Source organism: Schistocerca serialis, chromosome 5 (assembly GCF_023864345.2).
Source record: "Schistocerca serialis cubense isolate TAMUIC-IGC-003099 chromosome 5, iqSchSeri2.2, whole genome shotgun sequence".
NCBI lineage: Eukaryota > Metazoa > Arthropoda > Insecta > Orthoptera > Acrididae > Schistocerca > Schistocerca serialis.
Genome location: NC_064642.1, coordinates 701,695,012 through 701,707,315, shown reverse-complemented (window position 1 = coordinate 701,707,315; position 12,304 = coordinate 701,695,012).

The following is a 12,304-nucleotide window of genomic DNA, read 5'->3' as shown; positions in this document are numbered from 1 at the left end:
TGTGTGTTTGTGTGTGTGTGTGTGTGTGTGTGTGTGTTCGTATTCTGGCATTCCTTTGGAAAACCTCAAGCTCAACCGAACATTGCATACAGATGATAAAACTAGGTACCAAGGTACATTTATCGAGAGCGGAGGGGCTCAACACACACCTAGCAACGTTAATTGTTGGGAAGAGGGGGAGGTTGAAATTGCAAACATTTAAGAATAACTCGTGACTGCTTCATTATTGTCCTTCTGTCTGAAATAAATTTATTATTTGGATAAATCACGTTGTATTGTATTAAATCTTTTTTTTTTTATGACAGCTTCGAACATTTTCGATTGATTTCCACGATGACTTATTCAGTTTGTTTCTTTAACTGAGTCACGAAGTTCGATTGTAAATTAAAGGGTGAACAAATTGATATACTGATGAACTTTGACGGAAAAAAATTCGCAACACCAAGAAAGGGTTTTGACATAAGCGAAATTTGGTAGGCGTGTTTCTATATCTGAAAGATGTTCTCTATTCACATTTCAAGCCAGTCGCATAAGAGTGGCGCTAGAGTGCTAATAGTGCCACTATGAGGAGGCATATACATTCCTGGAAATGGAAAAAAGAACACATTGACACCGGTGTGTCAGACCCACCATACTTGCTCCGGACACTGCGAGAGGGCTGTACAAGCAATGATCACACGCACGGCACAGCGGACACACCAGGAACCGCGGTGTTGGCCGTCGAATGGCGCTAACTGCGCAGCATTTGTGCACCGCCGCCGTCAGTGTCAGCCAGTTTGCCGTGGCATACGGAGCTCCATCGCAGTCTTTACCACTGGTAGCATGCCGCGACAGTGTGGACGTGAACCGTATATGCAGTTGACGGACTTTGAGCGAGGGCGTATAGTGGGCATGCGGGAGGCCGGGTGGACGTCCCGCCGAATTGCTCAACACCTGGAGCGTGAGGTCTCCACAGTACATCGATGTTGTCGCCAGTGGTCGGCGGAAGGTGCACGTGCCCGTCGACCTGGGACCGGACCGCAGCGACGCACGGATGCACGCCAAGACCGTAGGATCCTACGCAGTGCCGTAGGGGACCGCACCGCCACTTCCCAGCAAATTAGGGACACCGTTGCTCCTGGGGTATCGGCGAGGACCATTCGCAACCGTCTCCATGAAGCTGGGCTACGGTCCCGCACACCGTTAGGCCGTCTTCCGTTCACGCCCCAACATCGTGCAGCCCGCCTCCAGTGGTGTCGCGACAGGCGTGAATGGAGGGACGAATGGAGACTTGTCGTCTTCAGCGATGAGAGTCGCTTCTGCCTTGGTGCCAATGATGGTCGTATGCGTGTTTGGCGCCGTGCAGGTGAGCGCCACAATCAGGACTGCATACGACCGAGGCACACAGGGCCAACACCCGGCATCATGGTGTGGGGAGCGATCTCCTACACTGGCCGTACACCACTGGTGATCGTCGAGGGGACACTGAATAGTGCACGGTACATCCAAACCGTCATCGAACCCATCGTTCTACCATTCCTAGACCGGCAAGGGAACTTGCTGTTCCAACAGGACAATGCACGTCCGCATGTATCCCGTGCCACCCAACGTGCTCTAGAAGGTGTAAGTGAACTACCCTGGCCAGCAAGATCTCCGGATCTGTCCCCCATTGAGCATGTTTGGGACTGGATGAAGCGTCGTCTCACGCGGTCTGCACGTCCAGCACGAACGCTGGTCCAACTGAGGCGCCAGGTGGAAATGGCATGGCAAGCCGTTCCACAGGACTACATCCAGCATCTCTACGATCGTCTCCATGGGAGAATAGCAGCCTGCATTGCTGCGAAAGGTGGATATACACTGTACTAGTGCCGACATTGTGCATGCTCTGTTGCCTGTGTCTATGTGCCTGTGGTTCTGTCAGTGTGATCATGTGATGTATCTGACCCCAGGAATGTGTCAATAAAGTTTCCCCTTCCTGGGACAATGAATTCACGGTGTTCTTATTTCAATTTCCAGGAGTGTACTAGCTGTAACGGTATCGAATATTAGCCATCTTTGATATCGGACGTGGTGAGCTAATGTTGGTCAAGAATCCATTTAAGGCGTCAAAGACGCCATCACTAACACCTCAACGGGTTTGGTTTGGGTTGGGTTGTTTGGGGGAAGAGACCAGACTGCGAGGTCATCAGTCTCATCGGATTAGGAAAATACGGGGAAGGAAATCAGCCGTGCCCTTTCAAAGGGACCATCCCAGCATTTGCCTGGAGCGATTTATGGAAATCACGGAAAACCTAAATCAGGATGGCCAGACGCGGGATTGAACCGTCGTCCTCCCGAATGCGAGTCCAGTGTGCTACCTCAGTAGGTTTAAGCGAGGGCATGTAATAGGGCTACAAGAAGCTGTATCTTTCTTCTGCGACACTGCAGAAAGATATGGCAGTATTGTAGCCACTGTACATGATTGCTGATAGTCGTGGTTACGAGAACGTGCGGTCGCAAGAAATCGGCTCCGGAACGCCACTTAGCATTATCGAAAAGGAAACCGGTCGTGTTCGACGTATAGCTCTGGCACATCATACTGCATCTGCAGCAACAATTTGAAAAGCAGTTGGCACCACAGGACACAACAAATTGTTACAAATCGGTTACTTCGAGGATAGTTCCGATCCAGGCGCCCTGTAACGCGCATTCCACTGACTCCAGATAACCGCTATTTGCGACTTCCATAGTGTCAAGAGAGAGCACGCTGGAGGCCGGGTGGAGGTCTGTTGTGTTTTCCAATGAAAACTGGTTCTGCTTCTGTGTCAGTTATGGCCGTGTGTTGATGCGAAGGAGGGCAGTTGAGGGCTCTGAACCCAACCCGTCTGCTTGCTAGACACACTGGACATATACCTGAAGTTATGGTCTGGACTTCCATTTCATATGACAGCAGGAGCACTCTCGTGAATATCACACACACCATGTGCGAAAATATGTACGTCAGTCAGGTGATTCGACGTGTTGTGCTGTCAGTCATGAACAGCAATCCAGTGGTTGTTTTCCAACAGGATAACGCCGGCCCACATACCGCTGTTATAGCCCAACATCCTCTGCAGAGGCCGGCCGGAGTGGCCGAGCGGTTCTAGGCGCTACAGTCTGGAACCACGCGACCGCTACGGTCGCAGGTTCGAATCCTGCCTCGGGCATGGGTGTATGTGATGTCCTTAGGTTAGTTAGGTTTAAGTAGTTCTAAGTTCTAGGGGACTGATGACCTCAGAAGTTAAGTCCCATAGTGCTCAGAGCCATTTTTTGAACTCTGCAGATTACCGACACGTTGCCTTGGCCTCTCCATCACCAGATCTGTCTCTGATTGAGCACAGACGGGATATCATCGGACGAGAATCCCAGCATCATCTACGAACAGCATAACTGTCCCTGTATTGATCACGAAGTGCAACAGGGGTCGAACTCCGTTCCCCAAACTGACATCCGGCACATGTATAACACAATGCACGCGCGTCGGCATGCTTGCATTCAACATTCTCGCTGTTACACCAGTTATTAATGTACCAGGATTTCACATTTGCAATGACTTACACTAACCTTTGATCTTGCAATGTGAATCACTTAAATATGTTAAGAAGACAAATGTATTCCCGAAATTTTATTACTCTACATTAATTACTTTTTGCACTACGATTTTTCCTCTCAATGAAGTTATTGTAACAGAAATAAATTAACAGGCACAACAAATATCGATTACTATACAATGACACACAGCGCAGTACCGCAAAGTACGAGTACACAAACAAGTAGTGGTGTGGGAATCCAAATATACAACAAACTGAAAAGAAAAGTTTTAGAATACTCTATTATTTATGAAAGAACTCAAGTTTAGTCGTTTTAGGTGTACATGCACCTGAGAAGGCAAGAAAGCAGAAATAAAACAATTCTATGACGAAAAATGGTTCAAACGGCTCTGAGCACTATGGGACTTAACGTCTGAGGTCATCAGTCCCCTAGAACTTAGAACTACTTAAACCTAACTAACCTAAGGGCACCACACACATCCATACCCGAGGCAGAACTCGAACCTGCGAGCGTAGCAGCAGCGCGGTTCCGGACTGAAGCGCCTAGAACCGCTCGGGCACTCCGGCCGGCATTCTATGACGAACTGCCAGCGGATATAAATAAAGTAAATATAAGTTATCAGGTTCTAAAATGTGGATATTTAAATGCTAGGGCAGGCTACATACTGAGGCTGGACGTAAGTGTGGAAACACCGCGAGAAATGCTCCCCTGAACATAAAGGCGGATGATGGTCAAGCCTGCGGATTCCACTGTTGTATTTGAATACGTTGTAAGTATCAGACTTGGTCAGTGTTCGGTGTAGTTGCGACTGCATTATGTCGGAGCTAAGTGAAAGTGGGCATGTCATTGGTGCCTGTATGGTGGATGCTTCCGTCAACAAGCTAGCCGAATGGTTTGGTTTTTCAAGAGGCACCGTGTTGAAGATTTATAATGCATACAGGGAAAGTATATAAACATTACCCGCTTACTCACAACGCGGGCGAAAGTGTGTGTTGAGTGATCGTAAAAATTAGTCTTCATTGTTGACAACCAGTTTCGACTGTCATCCTTTGATCTTCAAAAACTTTGTTCCACAGTGCGTTGTTATCTCATGCCATGCTGTTATTATACTGTATAAAATACAGGATGTTATACACAGGTTTGTCGATAAAAAACATTTACAGTTAAAAAACACGTTGTGCACGTAAAACGTTCGGACTAACAAATGTGTCTGAAAGAGCGACCGACTTGGGTGTGGCTTTGGAGAGAGTACTGTGCCATTTAGACAAATGAAAAACGGTCGCAGAATTAGATTAAAGGGCAGACAAGCACGAAACGCACAATCCCTCCACCCTCGGTATTAAGATTACGTGAGCAGAAAAGCGACTACATAAATCAGCAAGGGGAAACTTTCTGGAAACCATTGCAAAATGGGAATAAACTCCAAGTTTTCGAATGGGAACATTGTCCAAATCTTAGTATCACCTAATTCTGGTCTAAAAACGGAATACATGCGTCTTCTCTCTCTCTCTCTCTCTCTCTCTCTCCCTCTCTCCCTCTCTCTCTCTCTCTCTCTCTCTCTCTCTCTCTTTCTCTCTTTCTTCCTCCCCACACACACATATACATACACACATGCACTTTTTAGCATCATTGCGATGATTTCTTCAAAAAACTTTTCCTGACGATGACGATTTTAACAACACCTAAGGAAATAAAAAGAAATTTTGTAGGATAAGGTGTGCGCTTCAAATGGTTCAAATGGCTCTGAGCACTATGGGACTCAACTGCTTAGGTCATAAGTCCCCTAGAACTTAGAACTACTTAAACCTAACTAACCTAAGGACATCACATACATCCATGCCCGAGGCAGGATTCGAACCTGCGACCATAGCGGTCGCGCGGTTCCAGACAGTAGCGCCTAGAACCGCTCGGCCACTCCGGCCGGGTGTGCGCTTCCTTGGCTTCCACTGAAATAAGCCTTTTCTTAACACCTCCAGTATTGAATAAATGTTATTTACCTTTTAAACACTTATAAAAATCAATAGAAAAAAATTTTTCTACTCTGTTTGATGGTAACAGATGTTCAACATACTTGCCGTCTTGCTGTAATCGTAGTCACATTCACATTCTCTGAAGTGTCGCTGTGTCTTTGACGCTCCACAAAGAAAATCATCAAAGGGCTTAAGTCTAGCGAACGCTGTTGTCAGTCACTGGTTCTCCTCTAACAAAGTATAACTTAAGGTATGTCAGACAACCAAAGAAAAATTATCGAAAATAGTAGTTGCTGAAATTAGATTAACAGCCCTGTTGCTAGTGGAACATCTTGTAAAAAAGAATGTTATGAGTCCGCATAGGTGAAATTGAAGGTACTGTTTACTTTTTAACTGTCCATAGAAAAACAACGGATTATTTTATAATGGACGAGTCCACATCAGTTATTTGGTGTCCAACCGTTTTAGTTGCATTACTGGCGTAAGAGAGTGACCATTGTCGACAGTTAACTGACCATTAAATTTCAAAATGACCTCTTTGGTCCATAGGTCTTGATATAAAAAGCAGTTATAAGAGGCGATTCTAGTCTGCAAATCATTTTTGCTAATGTGAAAGTGAATACGAAACGGGCGTAAATGACCATAATTTCAAAATTTTTCTGACAGCACTTATGTTTATTCCAGAATTTTGTCTTACTTTTGCTTTGAAAAATGTAGGCTAAGGTTTATTGCTGGAAGAAACTCTATAGCTATGGCGCCTCTAACACGTCTTATGAGTTGATTCTTACGATTCCGTGTCTGTTGCACATGGCCACTATTACAAGTCTGTGCTTCTAATTGTCGGCAAACATGTGATCCGTGTGATCAGGCTTCACACCTTCCGCATAAATCCGAGTACAGTGTTGTGGCCATAGTCAATACTCCGAAGACTGATTTTGTCCAACTCTCACGCTAATTTACATTGTGTAAGCTTGTCCGCTTATATCTGACTATTGCCTCCTACATCCGTTTGACAGTTGCTTGCTGTATGCTATCATAGGCATCCATTTACAATTTGTACCCTTCACATCCCTCCAGAGACATCCCTCCACTATCAAACTAACTATCCCTTGATTCCTCAGGATGTGTTCTGTCAACCCAAAACTTCTTCTGGTCACATTGCTACGTAAAGCTCTTTCCTCCTCAATTTTATCTAGTAATTCTTAGTTAGTTACTCGATCTTTCCAACCAATTTTCATCACTATACTGCAGCAACAAATTTCAAAAGTTTCTATTCTCTTCTTCTCCGTAATGGTTATCGGTCTCGTTTCACTTCTGCGAAAGGTTATACAGTAAACTCTTTAGCACTTAAATTATATTCTGTGATAGTATGGTTCAGTGAAGCCTTTCTTGCCATTGCCAGTGAATATTTCTTCTTACAGTATCTTCTTTATTTCATCTGCTGCCCAAACAGAAAAATTCGTCCACTTCTTTCAGTGTTTCATTCCGTAATTTAATTCTCTAACTCATCTTACTGACTTCGACTACAGTCGTAGCCCTTGTTTTATTTGTCTTTAACTTCTTTTCAACACACTATCTTCCAATAGCTTTGTATAGTTCCATTCTCAATTAGTATTTTCTTTTCATGTATTCATTATAATTGCAGTCCGGCTCCTGTACAAATAGTAGATCATTTACAGCTCCCTTAATTTTATCCATGATCAAATTATTCCAAGAGTATTACAGTCAATATTATTTAATTTTCTAAACACGGAAATGCAATAAAGTCAATTTGTTTCCAGTCAACATATCGGTTAAGAAACGGTCGTAGTGCCCTGCACATTGCTCATTTTTGGGAATTCAGACTATTCTTACCCTAGGTCGAATTTCACTAGTCGGTTCATTCTTCTGTAAATACTTCGTGTTAATATTTCACAGTCGTGTGTTATTAAACTGATGATTTGGTGACACTCCTATCTTTGATATTAGTATCATTACAAAATCATCCTCATTAGACTGTGCCATTAATGTACGGAAACATTAAAGACCGCTTTGAAAATGTTCCGATCAGAATGTCTTTTCTTCGACACGAATAAATTAGCAGGTTACGGCACATAGCGACCACAGTGCCCGCTCGATTCGATTGAGCTACCGTGCCATGTTGTGGCTCATTCTACAAATCAGTAAAAGTTATTGTTACTTATGATGAAGTCATCGACTTGGTGCAAGGTGCAAATAAAATAGGAACAAAAAGCATTCGACAAAAAAGTTTAATTTTGAGGGCTCTGTGCAACTGCATTGATTTGTACCCTTTACTCTTTTGAAAATTCTTAACTTGAAATAGTGTCCCCCATTTTACAGCAGTTCTAGGTAATTAAGGTTCTTCTTCCCATTCGTCATTATTGGTTTGAAACTAATACCGCCCGAAATATATCAGCCACACTGTTTTAGAGAGTGAGGGCCACAATGGTATATCAGAGCAGCCGTGTATAAAACAGACGCTACGAAAGTTAAGTATTTGCTACCATGATAAGTCTACAGAAAACTAACTCGCAGATTAACTACTTGCAGTCAACTACGACGGGAACAACAGTCGACCACAGGGGACTCGTGTGTGGAAAAGATTGGTAAAAAAGACATTTTGTCCGCGGAAAAGAGTGATTACACACTTCTTTTTATTTTGAACATACATGATACAGTAGTTAAAACACAAACATCTTCGGCTTCTCAAACACGGGAAAAATATACATTAAAATGTTGAAGTCTGTAAAGTTTTTCCCAAGTCTGTTGGTGACGTAAAGTATGTGAGATGCACAACAAGTGTGGTGCTCGTGGACTAGAACTCAGATTTGCGCATCCACAGTCAGATAGGACTTTACAGCTGAGTCGGCTGATGGCTAAGCCCCAGACACGACAGAAAGGGAGGCACACGCAACCCCCGAGTGCCATCCTTTGCGCCAATCAGGCGCGACCGGGCCTCGCTATTAAAAGCCTGTCATCGGCGTGCCGGGCGCCACGTCGCTCGCATTTCAATTTCCGAGCGCCACGGCGCCGGGCGGCGGCCAACAACCTGTGAAACCGGATCCGGCCCTAATATCGCCGATTATCACAAAGAGTTACGGCCGCGCCCAGCTCGGGAGCTGTGATTGGCGCCGGGACGCTGGCGCCAGCGATATTTGGAGGCCGCGGTGAAATATTGATGTCAGCCGGATCGGGCGGGCGCCGTCGCGCGCGAATATCTGCCTCGTGACACCTGTCGTGACGTCACACCAGCTGCCACCGCCTCGGTGGCCCGGTAATCCGAGACCGAATTTTCCTGCGGCCCACTCGCTCGCTTCAGCCGGCATCGCTTTTGGCGACAGCGGACGCCTGCCGACGGTCAGAATGAGATTTACGTTTCGTGACAGCGCTTGACGTAAAAATGCATAAACTCAAAGAAAGCACACGTTCTAAAACATTTGACTACTTTAACAAGAAACAAAGAAGCCAGTGTGTGTTGTCAAAAAATTTTACTGTAAATAATCAGGAAGCTTTCCGAAAACTACAAACTGTGGCTACTCGTTGTGTACAGAAAATCAGTGGACGTAAAGATAATGCTGAAAATAGAAATGTTACACACCGACCGTCGAGAAAGTTCCGAGACTGATTTTAACTCCTGGTGTACCAGCGATGTCAGTGGAGTAACTACGATGGCAGTTTGAACTGTCAGCAGTACACGTGTATTGGACCAGGCAGTTGTGAGGAGGCAGTGTTATGTAGTGGATGTGCGCCCGTAAGGTGACAGTGTTGCTGTGTCACAGAGGGCAATGTCGAACATCTCTAAATCAGCTGTGAAGACTTTCCCCAGAATTTATGATATGAAGATGGTATCCGTTCTTTCGGACATGCAATTAGTGATCTTGCAGCTCTCAAAAAATGAAATTACAATGAAATCCAGACCCTTACCTGCTTACAAGCGTTGATAAATATCAACGGGGACAGTTGAAAATGTACGTCCCGAACTCGAACTCGGGATCTCCTGCTTATCTTGTGCTTACATAGCAGACGCTCTATCCGTCGGAGCCGCCGAGGCTAGTGCGATTGCAGGGACTTATCTCTGGCACGCTCTCCGTGAGACCCACATTCTCAATTTACTGTCCACACACTACATTTGTAGTGCCCCGGCCCAATATATTCATTACTCGCGGCAGTCAATCTACCAATTCCCATAATAGTTCGGGCAATGTGAGTGCATCCGCTCTGAAGAAGATCATTGGCCGGTAAACCTTATCTATATGAAGATGGTATCTGTTCTTTCAGACGTGTCCGAAAGAACAGATAAGGCTTACCGGCCAATGATCTTCTGCAAATTTTTACACATTTTCAACTGTCCTAATTGATATTTATCAACGCCTGTTAGCAGCCAAATGCCTCGATTTCATTGTAATTTTATTCTTCGAGAGCTGCAAGACTATAATTTCAATCCCGAGAATGTGTTGATAGAGACAAAGGTATGTGTAAAGTCTGTACCGCTCCATAACAAAAACGACAATACTTAGGTATCTGCCACGATCTGATTGAAATGCAAAACACTGACAATTCTTCTGTGGAAAAAAATCATCACAGGCGACGAGACTTGGTGCTATCACTCCGACTAAAACGACAGACTTCCACAATTCATATGATTGGTTTTCGCATTGACGACATAAGCGATATCCAAGCCAAAGTGACGCATGCGTTGAACAACATCCCAAAGAAGGACTTTTCTGACAGTTTCACACGTCTGTATGAACGTTATTTTTAACATATTATGTAATACATTTTATTATTATATAATTATTGTATAAAACACCTGGAGCACTAACACCAGCATCTTAAACGTATTTTTTTATTAATCCCCTCTCGAAGTTTTTGACTGACAGGTTATGAGATTTGTCATGTACACCAATATTTACAGACACGAATACAATTCATACTTTCTGTATTTAGTAATGATGATTTCTGAATACAACAGCCTGACTTGACATAATGAACGCAATTCCCTTTTCCCTCATGTCCATTCATTCCACCACTCATGGTCTCTCACTCTCCTTGTCTCCAGAAAACTGTCTTATCCTGAATGGAAGCTATATATGTTAACCTGCGTTGTGTGGATGTTTCAAATGGGTCTGAGCACTATGGGACTTAACATCGTGGTTAGACACTGGACTCGCATTCGGGAGGACGACGGTTCAATCCCGCGTCCGGCCATCCTGATTTAGGTTTTCCGTGATTTCCCTAAATCGCTCCAGGCAAATGCCGGGATGGTTCCTTTCAAAGGGCACGACCGACTTCCTTCCCCGTCCTTCCCTAATCCGATGAGACCGATGACCTCGCTGTCTGGTCTCCTTCCCCAAACCAACCAACCAACCAACTTAACATCGTAGGTCATCAGACCCCTAGCACTACTTAAACCGAACTAACCTAAGGACATCACACACATCCATGCCCGAGGCAGGATTCGTACCTGCGACCGTAGCGGTCGCGCTGTTCCAGACTGAAACGCCTAGAACTGCTCGGCCACATCAGCCGGCGGCGTTGTGTGAAATCTGGTATTCTGTAGAATGCCTAGTTAATGTAGAGAATGATGGTTTTCGCCAAAATATGAAACATACGTTATTTGTGAAAATGTTATGTACTTTTCCTAGGATTCTATACAACCCTAGGCAATAAACAGAATGACCAGTACCCTTTACGCAAAGTGCTAAAAGAGCAGAAAATTAGAAGTGTTTATTAATTAATATGCGTTTGAAACTGAAAGAACAAAACTACGCAATAAACCACAGGATATTCTAAGTGAAAAACAATGATGCAGTAAGTACTTACTTTTCGTCTTCACAAAAAACACTTTACACTATGGCAATTTGATCTGGTACATTCAATTCACGATTTATAAGAGAATGCGAACAAAATATTGTTAGAGATAAAACAAGGCAAGGAAAGCTAGAGTAACATACAGAATTGTGTCAAGGCACCACATATTTTGGCATTTCGTGTTGCGCATACACCTGACGAATCCTTGGCCACTTCCTGTGGACTGAGAGGAAGCTACAGATCGGCAAGGCATTATGTGTTCACGATAGTCTTCAATTCGCATTTAGTTCTATGGACACACGGTGAATTCTGATCATGCGTAGAGGTAGTTCAACATTCCTTCTGCAGTTCCAAGTCGCTAAAGGCCATATTTCGTCACCTTCATAACAATTCCCAACAGGAGTACTCCACTAAATTGCAGGCCCATACCATTAACGTAGATATGCAGCAGGATTTTGGAATATTTTTTGTGTTCGAGCATTATGAATTGCCTCGAAGAAAACGGTCTATTGACACACAGTCAACATGGATTTAGGAAACATTGTTCTTATGAAAAACAACTAGCTCTTTACTCGCATGAAGTGTTGAGTGCTATAGACTATATTGATTCCGTATTTCTCGATTACCGGAAGGCTTTTGACACTGTACCACACAAGCGGCTTGAGTTCGTAGTAACTGACGTAGCGTGAAACAGAAGTGATTTCTGGCGTTCCCCAAGGTAATGTTTTAGTCCTTTTGCTGTTCCTTATCTATATAAACGACTTGGAAGACGATCTGAGCAGCCGTCTCAGGTTGTTTGAAGATGATGCTGTCGTTTATCGACTAATGAAGTTAGATCAAAACAAACTGCAAAGCAACTTTTGAAACTTCTTGACAGATTAAAACTGTGACTCGAACTCGAGGCCTTTGCCTTTCGCTGGTAAGTGATCTACCAACTGAGCTACCCAAGCACAACTCTTGCCCTGTCCTCACAA